At 37.1% G+C, this 12,629-nt stretch overlaps 1 long non-coding RNA gene across 6 annotated transcripts in view; it reads right to left on the minus strand.

Annotated features, from left to right (window-relative positions):
- Window positions 1–632: 632 nt before the first annotated feature.
- The window catches only part of LOC110438386 (retrovirus-related Pol polyprotein from transposon gypsy), a 63,324-nt gene continuing 51,327 nt past the window's right edge, over window positions 633–12,629 (minus strand). For 3 of the 6 annotated variants that reach the window (XR_015526520.1, XR_015526521.1, XR_015526519.1), the window contains exon 4: window positions 10,478–12,294. This is a non-coding gene — a long non-coding RNA (retrovirus-related Pol polyprotein from transposon gypsy). Of the gene's footprint in view, window positions 4,951–10,477; window positions 12,295–12,629 lie in introns of those variants that run through there. The other 3 variants (XR_015526518.1, XR_015526522.1, XR_015526524.1) reach the window with 3 other exon arrangements.

The raw sequence follows: 12,629 nt of genomic DNA on the forward strand, positions 1-12,629 counted from the left end.
AACACAACAAGTATCGCCATGGTAACCCACAGTGCATGCTTTCTCAACTGTTGATGTTATTTTTTTTCAAACCCAGTCATTAGTAGTGATAATAAATGGCTTTTACAGTATATACATAAATAAATAGATACCCCTGCAGAAAAATCCAGCTTAAACCAGCTTAGGCTAGTTGGCTGGTTTTAGCTAGTCAACCAGGCTGGTTTTAGAGGGGTTTTGGCCATTTCCAGGCTGGTTTCCAGCCATTTCCAGCCTGGTCTTAGCTGGTCAGGCTGGAAAATGACCAGCTAAATCCAGCTAAAACCAGCTTGACCAGCCTGGTTTAAGCTGGACATAGCTGGTTTTGGCTGGGCTCCCAGTCTGGCTAGGCTGGTCAAGCTGGTTTTAGCTGGTCATCTCACAGCCTGACTAGCCTAGAAATGGCTGGAAACCAGCCTGGAAATGGCCAAAACCCCTCTAAAACCAGCCTGGCTGACCAGCTAAAACCAGCCAACCAGCCTAGGCTGGTTTAGGCTGTTTTTTTCAGTAGGGACATTAATGACAAAATCCAAATTACTACTGTGGATACACAATGGTGTATCACACACTCCCCAACAAAGAAAAGATGGCTCCTGCCAGAATAATCTCTCATCATAACAACTTTTATCCTTAATTTTTTAGTACCCTATTATCATAGGAGCTACCCAAAATGGAAATGTGACTTGTGCCGTAAGAAAGGAATATGCTGTACTAATTCAAGGTGTAAGGTAAGGTGTAGTTTGGTAGGATGGTAACCCCCAATGTGGTGTCTGATATATCTCATAAGTCTCTAAAGTGTTTACTGTTGGGTATGACTGAATTTCTGGCTGACCTAGCATTTCATAAGTTAGTCTAGATGTGGGTCTTCTGTCACATGTGGATCTTCGAACTTGGCTAGTTTGGTCAGTTTCCTCTGAACTCAAGGTAGGTATTTTAAGAGCCTCTTGCTTAGGTGTATCACCTTTGTATATCTGACTACATTCTTCAACTTGTTCCTCTTTTTATTCAGATTGTCCTGTAAATGTCTCTGTCAATGTCATTTGTCTTTCACAGGTAAGCTCATTCTCATTAGGAAGATTACAGGTAAGCCTCTCATTTTCTATAGGTTGTTCTTCTCGTATCTTTGTCCGTCTTCTTAACCTTTCTTTTTCAGGTTGTTCACAAAATTGTTGTCGCAAAAGATGACAGATAGGTTTCTTGTTCTTTATAGGTTGTGTTCTCCGATGTCTTTTTCTTTCTCTTTCAGGTTGTCATTGTGGAGGATCACAGGTAGGTTCATCAGCTGGTTGGTTAATGATGACTCTTTGGTTGTTCTCTTGTGTTTGTCGTGCCCTCAACCAATAATAGTTCTCATCATTCTGATTCTCATCACTATCAGTATCAAAAGGGTGATCTTGTCTCATCATTTTGTTTTGTTTGATTTCTTTTGGTTCTCTGTTTAGATGCTTCCTCTGGAATTTCTACTAGTAGGTCATTAACTTGATGAAGCAGATTCCTGTGCAAAACTCTTGATTTTGAGCTGTCTATCTCTGCAACCACTCGGTAAACTGGTCCATCATTTTTTTTGCTCTTTGACAACGTATACAGTTTTCTCCCAATATGATCTCAATTTTCCTGGTCCACCTCTCTCAATTAGGTTTCTTACGAGTACTCTGTCACCAGGCTGTTGGATAACTCCTCTGGACTTTTTATCATATCATAAGTACAATTTTCCTCTCGCACTTGAGTTCTTACTGTTCTCTAAAGCGATTCTGTAAGCTTCTGCCATTCACTTTGCCCACTGTTTAGCATATCCTCTTGGATCATCATTTTTCTCTTCGTTAGTCACTTTGAACACAAGATCAATGGGTAGCCGTGGGTGTCGTCCATAGAGTAAGTAAAACGGTGAGTATCCTGTTGCTTCATGTCGTGTGCAATTGTACGCATGCACAATCTGTGGTAAATGTTCCTTCCATTTTTCCTTTTCCTTCTCTGCCAGTGTTCTCATCATCTGGAGTAGTGTTCTGTTAAACCTCTCAGCAGAATTGCCCTGAGGGTGATATGGAGAAGTTCTTGAATGGCTCATTCCTGACAGTTGTCGCAAGGTTTTGAAGAGGTCATTTTCAAATTGTCTACCCTGATCGTGATGTAGTTTAGTTGGAAATCCAAACCGGGGAATGAAGTCGTTGAAAATTCTTTCTGCTGCTGTTCTTCCAGACTTATTTTTAGTTGCATATGCCGGAGCAAATCTTGTGAAATGATCCACCAGGACTAGTATATATTCATAACCCCCTCTGCTACGTTCCAAATGGAGATAGTCTATTGATATTAATTCAAATGGGGATACTTATGGGGGTACTTATACTACCCATTGGAGCTCTCTCGGGTATAGCTGGCCTTTTCTGTTTGATGCAAGGACACTTTCGTGTAACATATATCTCAATGTTTTTTTTCATGAATGGCCAAAAGAATCGGTCTCTTGCTAGGTTTACGACTCTCTCTACCCTCACGTGACCCATGTCATTATGTAAGTGCTGGAATACTAACTGCTCGTATTGAGCTGGTAGAACAAATTGATGTCGTTTCTCAGTTCTCCTGTACAATAATCCATCATCCAGGTGTAGTCTTGACCATTCGTGCATAAGTTTTTTTACAGGTCCAATGGCTCTTTGCCTCATGTCATTAGTGAGACTTGCTTTAGACTCTTTCATTCTAATAAACTCACCAATAGCTGAGTCCAGTCTCTGTGCCTTCCATAGTTCATTATAACTTAGCTTTCCTAAGACTTCACCAGCATCATTCTCAAGTTGTTCTTCTTGAGCCTGGTTAAGAGCAGCGACCCAAGCAACACCCTTTTGTTCAGCAGCCTTAGTGCCCTCCCATGTGGTTTTGACAATCTCACTAGATAACTCTTCTGTGCACTCTGTGATGTACTGGTCGATGCTTAGTGGGCATCGGGAAAGAATGTCTGAATCCACATTCACCTTCCCAGGTCTTTACTTAATATCAAACCAGAAATATGACGGTTCTCCAACCCATCTATACCCCACAGCGTTAAGTTTGGCAGTACTCATTATGTAGGTCAGAGAGTTGTTGTCTGTGAAGTGTGGGGCATAAAATAAGTAGTCCCGAAACTTTTTACGGATTGCCCACTTAAGTGCAAGGAATTCATGCTTCCCTGAATGGAGTCTGTAATTTCGTTCTGCCTGTGTCAATGTCCTTGATCATATCCGATGACTCTCATTTTTCCAACTTGCCGTTGATAAAGTACCGCTCCAAGTCCCTTTTCTGAAGCATCTGTATGAAGTGTGAAAGGCAGGTCAAAATCAGGATATGCAAGGATAGGTGGAGTAGTCAAAGCTTCAACTAGTTAGCACAGTATCTTTTGATGTTCTTCCTTCCACTCAATAGGTGTTCTTGATGGTAACATTCTTTTTTCTATCTGCCTTAGATTTTGTTTTAATAGGCTCTGTCCCGCATTTTACTTGCAAAAGATCATATATTGGCTTGGCAATGCGAGAGAAATCCTGAACATAAGCTCTGTAGTAGTTGAGAAATCCTAAATCCTTCGGACTTCTACTGTGGTAGGTTTCTTTGCTTTTAGGGCTTGTACAGCATCCAAATCTTTAGGGTCTATTTTGACTCCTTCAGCACTGACCAGTCGTCCAACGTATCTTATCTTTTTTGAACATTTCGCACTTGGTTGGTCTTAGCTTAACTCCATGTCTCTGTAAAGCTTGCAACACCTTCCGTAGTCCTTCCATATGTTCTTCAAAAGTTTTTGCGTAGCATAAGATATCATCGAGGTATGGGATACAACATTCATCACGCAGTCCAGCATCTCTTCCATACTTCGTTGAAAGGCAGCAGGTGCATTAGTTAAGCCAAACGGAATGCGTACCCACTCATAAAGGCCCCAAGGAGTAATGAAAGCAGTCAGATGTTGTGATCCCTCTGCAATAAAGCCTTGGTGATAAGCTTTTCCTTGATCTAAAATCGAGAACCAGCTGTACCCTCCCAACCTGTCAGTAAGGTCTTGAATGCGAGGCAAGGGATGCCTGTCAGGAACAGTTTTCTTGTTAAGTAGTCTATAATCAAAACAAAGTCTAAGTGTTCCATCTTTCTTTCTGACGCAAACTACAAGTGCAGAGTAAGGGGACTTTGACTTCACAATCCAACCTCTGGCCAAGAAATCTTGGATGTACTCTTTAACTTCTTTATGTAGTGGCTTAGGAACTGAGGAGTATGCTCTCTGGACAGGAATGTTGTCAATCAGTTTGATAGGCATCTGCAAACTTGGGACACAACCCACGTCTTCGTCATTGCGTGCAAAAGCCCCAGACTCTTCGTATAACATTCTCTTTGCTATCTTTTGTTGCTTCTCAGTTAAGTGACTTAAATCTACAGATGGGTCCCAATGATCTGGTACTGTAATATTTTTGCTGTCAGTTCCTCCTTGTATCTCTGCACTGTCAACCTTTACATGGACTGGTTCTGTCATTTGATCGGTTTCCACAATTCTTTTAATGGGCTGTATACTACTGATTGTCATTCGTCGTGGTAATGTAATGTCATAACTGGTATGGTTTCCTATTGGAATGTTGATGAATGGCCTTTGTCTCCCACAGACTTCCAGTAATCCATCTCTAATGTCAAGTCGTTTAAGCTGTTGGTTGTCTACATTAGACTCAAACAAGATGGTAGGCTCTAACAAGTCAAAATCCACGGGTATTTGACATTTTACATGTGCCAGTTGACCCAAAGGAATAACAACATCCTGACATCCAACTTTGACTATGTTCTCAGTGTCACAAGATGGCTTTTGTGTTTGTATAAAGTTTACGATCACTTCAGCCTGTTCATCTCCTATCTCCATGGCTCCCATTAGCAGAGTAGCAATTGTTGTAAGAACATTTGGACCATTTGTCTGTCCTCCAGAAAAGGAACTCTCTCTTCCTATGTAACAAAAACAAAAAGCTGTGGTAAATTATGTATTCAGAATTCTATCAGAATAGACTGAAAAGACCCAACCAATATTTAGTTTGTCATGATTAGGTATTTAATAAAAAAAAAAAAAAAAACGTTTTGCAGCTTAAAAGTCCTGTTGTCAACCAAATGAAAATTTGAGGTAAGTTTACCACACATACTGTACACATCTAAGAATTTTTTTAGCTAAACATTTTTTCATATACAAAATATACAAAAACATATGGAACGCTGTTATATATTTTGATGATGTGTGTATTCACATTATCTCAAAATATTTGAAGAACATTTAAACCTAAAGAAATACATTATTTTAACTAGTGACGCGTATCTTGTGGCTTTGATGATGTCACCATAAACCCTCGATCTTTGGTTTCCTTTTATAGAAAACAGGAAAACACCAAAGACTCATTAATATGTTGTGTTTGTAATTAGGCTGCACAGAGCAGCATTATAAAAGAAGCCTATTATGTATTCAGTAATAAACCAGGGGCCTGTTTCAGAAAGGAGGTTAAGTGAAAACTCAGAGTATTTTAACCCTGAAATGAGAGAAACTCTGGGTTTTCAGTTTCAAAATGGCAGGTTTGTTAAACTCAAGAAATCAGGGTAAGTCAAGCCTGTTTCTGAAAGAAAGGTAACTTTAACTCAGAGTCAGTTACCGTGGTAACTTACTCTGTGAATCTAACCTGGTCCGGAGCAGGTTTTATTCTCTAAACTCTGAGTTTCTGTTGGTCTCCTCCCCTTTTTTAAAGATGAAGCGTATTTCTCGCCTTAGCCTTACGTTTCCACACACCTATTTTAGAGCTCATTTTGGAGATGCACATAAAAACGATTGATGGAAACGTCATGATTCACATAACTTTTGAAAATACGCATAATAAAACATGTGCATAACTGAGTAGGTTAAACTTTTATTTGATAAGATGCACATAAACTACTAAGTGCACTTAACAAATTACAGTATGTACATTAAAAAAAGGTTTGTTAGAGATGATGATGAAAATGTGTGTGAATGGACAAACCAGCAGACTGAGCACACTGTAGAACATCTTAAATGTTGTTTTAGTCATTTTAAAATGCCTTAACTGTTTCAGTATTAGTGTATATTATTAATTACCTCCGAGCGTCTGGAGCGTGTCAAGATCTCCGCGTCTCATGACTTCAAACGCCCCCACGTGTTCATTGTGTGTCAATTGTCTTCTGAGGCGCAAGTATATTAAATAAAAAAAATCACTGATGCAGCTTATTCTACCTCAGTAAATTCTGTTTTTACTGTTGATATTTGGCGCAAGTTAATCAGGAAGTGACGATTGTATTCTCTTCGACTCTTTTGCTTTATTTTTAGGCATTATTACAGTTTTGCAAAAATTTATGTAATAGCCTATATTTTGATGGAAACATACTGTAGCTATTGCCTACATTTTTGTCACACACAGAACAAAGTCACGTATGAGGCTTGTCCTTTTTTTTTCATAAATAATTAGTTTAACCTTCGACATGCACTGTTACTAGATTAATGGGATTATTATTCTGTCTAAATGATTTTATTACTGCTTACCTTCTTAATGTTATATCAACCTCTATCACTTGATCAATAAAAAGGCAGACACACAACAAGTGCACTGTTAAATCTATTAAAACTGATAAAAGTGTATAAAAGTTTAGAAAGAAAGTATGAATGTCACACATTACATTACTTATTTTATTATACTTAAATGTTTAAATACTTAAAATTAAAAATTATGCATTAACTTGAGCAGCTGTTTTCCCACGCTAACTGTCTCTGTTTCACTGATGGCTGCTTCTTTTTAAATATATACACTTATATTTGCTATAACTTTGCATGAGCAGATCAAGTTAAGCTGGAGAAAGAAACGGTGATCTCTTTTTTTAAGATGTTGGCATGGTCACTCGTAACATCTACGCTCTATTGATAATGCCTTTTTATAGTCACGGTGTGTGCGCTTAACTCTGAGTTGGTCTACTCAAAGTTGATTGACCCAGCTCAGATCAGCTATTCTGAAACCGAAAACTCAGAGTTTTTAATCTCTCGGTCAATCAACTCAGAGTTCAAGTTTAAACTCTGAGTTGTTTGAACCTCCTTACTGAAACAGGCCCCAGGACTGTTATTTCACTGTTACTTGTGATCACATTCATCATGAAAAACAAACGCAACAAAATGAACACTTTATACAGACGTGACATACAGTGAATGATTTATTCTGAAGCAATGAATTATTGAAAATTAATACATTTTGGACACACTGGGTGAATAAATCACTTTAATAATTCAGCGGTCCATTGTCACTTATTACTTATTTAATAATACTATTGGTATACTTTTATTAATGCTTAGTTTAAATTTAAAATAAATTCTGCCGATATAAATTGATGGAGAATATTCCAATTATTTTAAGTGGTCAGTATTTCACACAGCTTATATTTGAGGGGTATTCAAACTAAACTTGAACAAATGACTAACTGCATATTAGGTAATATGTTTATGTTTACAAATATGTTTAGTATAAACAACATAAATAATACTCTGAAAAGTCAAACTGTTATTGAGATTGTTTTATATTTATAAATGTTCCTTAAACGTTTATAAAAGTCAATAGGAATAGATATATTTGTGTATTTCAACCAAATTCATTTGCAAAAGTGTTTGAGAGATGGGAAAAGGATGAATATTTAAAGGTAGTTACATACCTACTAATGGTATTACATTATTTATAGCATTTTAGGTCCAAGATGAGCTAAAAAAAAAAGAAACAGCAACTTAATGCATGCAAAGTTTGTTCCCTTACACCTAATCTTTTGGGTCACATATTATTTTAACGTACAATTATTTTTCTAACAAACCATTGTATATACTTTTAAGCTAAACTAATGATTTACTAGGGCGACGCAGTAGGTTTCCCCCACAATCCAAAGTCATGCGGTGCAAGTGAATTGGGTAGGCTAAATTGTCCGTATTGTATGTGTGTGTGTGGATGTTTCCCAGAGATGGGTTGTGGCTGGAAGGGCATCCGCAGCGTAAAAACGTAAATATTTACAGATGAAATGCAGTAGCAAGACAAAACATGAAATATTTTGTGTTTATATTGTCTGCAATGAAATACAAGTCAAAGTCAATCTGAAAATCACCACTTTCTTTTTTTTTTATTTGCGTTCTCTAGTCCTTGATTTCCAGTGGTGTAAAGTAACTAATTACAAATACTCAAATTACTGTAATTAAGTGTTTTTTTCTCAGGAATTGTAATTTAATAAGTAGTTTAAAATGTGTACTTTTACTTTCCCTTGAGTACATTTTTAGTGCAGTATTGGTACTTTTACTCAACTACTTTCCTTCAACCTGCAGTCACAACCTTTTTTCTTCTTGTCTATGGGGATTAGAAAGTTCAGTCCTGCTAGTCTAATCAAATCGCACATAGAAGGTAAACTGCATCATAATAAACTACCTCAAGACATAAGTGATTTATAATTGCAGTAAACTGTTTGGAAGTATTTAAAGTTTCCAAGAAGATGTTCAAAATCTAAATCTTTACATGCAATGACCCAGAGACTGTTTAGATGCATGTCACTGATGGCAAGATGACGGATGTATACTGTATGATGACCGAAATGGCCTTAAACACCTAGCAGGCACACTACGTCCACATGACGTCAGATTGATGTTGTACCCTAACGTCATGGGGACGTTACATTTTGTTTAAAAATTAAAATCAGATTAACGTCTGAAATTAACATCAGGCCAACGTCAATGTCCAACGCCCAACCTAAAACCAACCAAATATTAAAGTCTAATGATGTTACCACTATTGACATTTATCAGACGTTGAATTTTGGTTGTCATACCTGATGAATAAATGTCAGTATTTGACGTCAAAATGATATTGGTTTTAGATGTTGGGTCGACGTAGAATTTTAGTCAGTTTCTAACAACCTAAAATCAATCAAATGTCAATGTCATTTGACGTCATTATTGGACATCAAATATCGTTGTCCTTAGATGTTGATCGGATGTTGAATTTTGTCACCTGACGTCACAACCTAAATCTTACCTAATATTAACGTCTTATGACATTTGTGCCTGCTGGTCAATAACTAGATGCACTACAGAATGTTACGTTTACACACATCCACAAAGTACATTTAAACGCATCAGCTTTTGACAGCATAGTACTCACTACTCATGAGTACTTTTGAAAGGTGTACTTTTTACTCATACTTCAAGTAATATTTACAACCAATACTTTTTAGTCTACCTGCACTACAGTTTTAGGCAAGTAATGGTACTTTTACTTGAGTATGATTTTTAATACTGCCTTTCATAGCCGATACCAGTAATATTTATGCAGGAAATATGAAATTATATTTACTAATGTCAATTTAAGGCTAATATGAAACCATGACTCCAGTGATATAACAGGTTTTATAGCTAATTACTGTTAGTAACCATGGCTCACTCTGAGAGCCAAATATGTCCCAGGAGCTACATTTTCTTTGCAGTTTTTGTTTTTGCCAATCTACCAGTGGCTCCTTTGTACACTTTTTAAGATCTCAAATTTCTCTCAAGAGTGCCTGCTGTTCCCGTGTATATCCACCAGAGGCCGCTTTCAACTGACTGACTGACTGGACGATCGACTGACCCACCTTTCTCCTTACCTAAAACCAACCAATAGTGTTTTCAAAAGCACTGATTGACCTGACCTCGTTCATTTTAAAAACAAAATACAGCCATACATTTCTCTGGCAACATAATTGGCAATTTACAGAAATGTATATAGGGGTACGTTTTCAGAATGAGCCTATGCTGGTTACTTTTCACTCACCTTGGAGATACACAATACATGCATGACAGAGAAGCTCAACATATAAACCGTGTTAAAGCACTAACTATATTTTTCTTAGACCAACGATTATTTGTTGTAATTTTAACTTTGATGTCCATCTTTATATTTTGAATTTGATAGATATATGATATACTGTACTGATCTGTTATCAAACAAGAATATGTGGCAAGAATATGTGCCAATTAGGCATTTGAGATGAATCCCATTTACCAGCTATAGCCCCTATCATCTTTATTTCTCTCTTTGTGACACAATTCTATTGACTACAGCATGTACAAACGCATGCCTAAAAACAAAAACAACTATGAAAAAAATATGATTGTCAACAACTTCAGCTCAATCTATCTGTACCAAGAACTGAGCAATACGAGAGGAAATGCTGTTATCGGGCTGGTTTCTCTGAACTGATTGACATGGAGGAGAGGTCTGCATTCTTTTTAGTGGCTCAATACAACCCACTATTGACTCCATCTATCCACATTTCTTCATCTCTAGAGACTTTAGTCTAGTCAATAATTCAGAAACCGAGGAAGAAAAAGCATGAACAGAAAGGAAAAGAAAGGGAATGCGGGGAAAATGGCAAGCGAAGTAAACAAAGCAAGAGTATACAGTTGACAATAGATCATGAGAAACAATAGATTAAGGCACAATATGTAATATTTTTCAAAAGCCATTTGCACAGTGTGATATATATTTACACAGTTATGTATTTACATTATTCCAAAATATCCCATGGACTTGTAAATTGTGAATTAATTTCTGCCATTCTTGCTTCAGACTTTAAGGTTGATACAATATTAAAAATAGAGGTACAAAAGCTGTTGCTGGATGGTACCTTTACAGAGGGTACACAATTGTACACTTTAGAATAAGAAAGAGCTTTATTGGAAGATAAGTTCACACATACATTTGATGTCAGAATGATTAGCTCCCTTAAGAATTCTGGTTCTTTTTTATTTTTTTCTTCTGAAGAAAGTCTTATTTGTTTTATTTTGGCTAGGATAATAGCAGTTTTAAAATTTTTAAAAACCATTTTAAGGACAAAAATGTTAGTCCCTTTAAGCTATATATTTTCTTAATAGTCTACAGAATGAACCATCGTTATACAATAACTTGCCTAATTACCCTAACCTGCCTAATTAACCTAGTTAAACCGTTAAATGTCACTTTAAGCTGTATAGAAGTGTCTTGAAAAATATCTAGTGAAATATTATTTACTATCATCATGGCAAAGATAAAATAAATCAATTATTAGAAATGAGTTATTAAAACTATTATGTTTAGAAATGTGTCGAAAAATCTTCTCTCCGGTAAACAGAAATTTCGGAAAAAATAATAAACAGGGGTGCTAATAATTCAGGGGGGCTAAAAGTTCTGACTTCAACTGTACAAGGAATTTGTTTTTCATGACAGAGCTTCTACAGTGCAGCAGAATTACAGAGACAGGAAAAAAAAACTGATTAAAATATATTTTAATAATACAATGCATTGAATGCAAATTTACAAATTGACAAGTGTATGTACAGCTATATGGATGTTTCCCAGAGATGGGTTGGAGCTGAAACAAAAGTTTCCGTTTGGCGTGTACTGTTTCTGTGTCGGGCTGTTTTGGTGCGCAGTGCTCTGTAGCGTCGACCAGAAGGTAAAAGTTCAAAGAAGCAGTATGCTGGCTGTGAGGGCTCCAGAGCAATTTTGGCAGCCCTTCTACTCACTCTGGGTAAGTACAGTTCTTGGAGAGTAGGGAGGGTTGTACAAGTGATTCACTGCAGTTCAGCCATTTGAACTATCCAAGGTAGTCTTTGGAGGTCAGATTTTGTAGATGAGCTAAACCATACAGTTATTAAATTGCAGAGGACTGATTTAATGGTGGAAGTGTAGAACTGTTTCAGCAGCTCCTTTGGAAGGTTGAATTTTTCAGCTGAAGTGCAGCCTTTAGGTAATAATATTTATCTTTAAAGTGGCCTTTTACACCTTTAGTAGGTTTTCTTTGATCTGGACAAAGGTTAGAAATCATGCATTGTAACATTTTCCCACCATTTTGGTTCCATTTTGACCCGAACCAGTTGAAACAAACCATAAAGGTTGTCACGTGTCAACATCCACATCAGGTGTTGGCCAGTTGATCAATTTTCTGAACTGCCTTTTGATTGGTCAGAATGAATGTGTGGGAAACTCATGTGTGCAACACACAGAAGTAAAAATCTGCGACCTGCCATAATTGTGGTGAAGAGTCCAAAAACTCATCCTAGAATGCAAATCGCAGCTGACTATGGCAACTGGTTTAGTCCTAAAGAAGCAAAGTACTTTTTGTATTTGTGTCAGTTCGAGATGCAGCCCCATTGATGCCATCCAAGACCTGTGAAGAAATGATTCTAAGGTATCCATAATCCTGGACCAGGTCGAATTCTGAACTGATGCTGTGGTGGTTATGGAGGAGCGGAGAGTGTGTGATTGGTTGCTGAAAGACAACAGTGACTACATTTACATGGACATCAGTAACCAAATTATTTGCCTTAATCTAATTAAGACAATAATAAGATTAAGGTGTTTACATGAGTTGCTTTTTGAATGTTTCTTTCATGATCCCATTTTACATGTTATAGCACATAATTAGATTAACGTCATTGCGTTATCCATATTTCCATATAATATCCATAGTTCCTCCGGAGTTTCATATAAATTGGGGTGTTTCATTATTAATTTGTCAATTTTAACTGCGGTTTGAAACTTCCACTTTCATTCGGGCATGCCCCCCGTGACAAAAGAGGTATTGGATGCAACTACGAACTGCTG

This window comes from Danio rerio, chromosome 25, assembly GCF_052040795.2.
Source record: "Danio rerio strain M-AB ecotype USA chromosome 25, GRCz13ab, whole genome shotgun sequence".
Classification (NCBI taxonomy): Eukaryota; Metazoa; Chordata; class Actinopteri; order Cypriniformes; family Danionidae; genus Danio; species Danio rerio.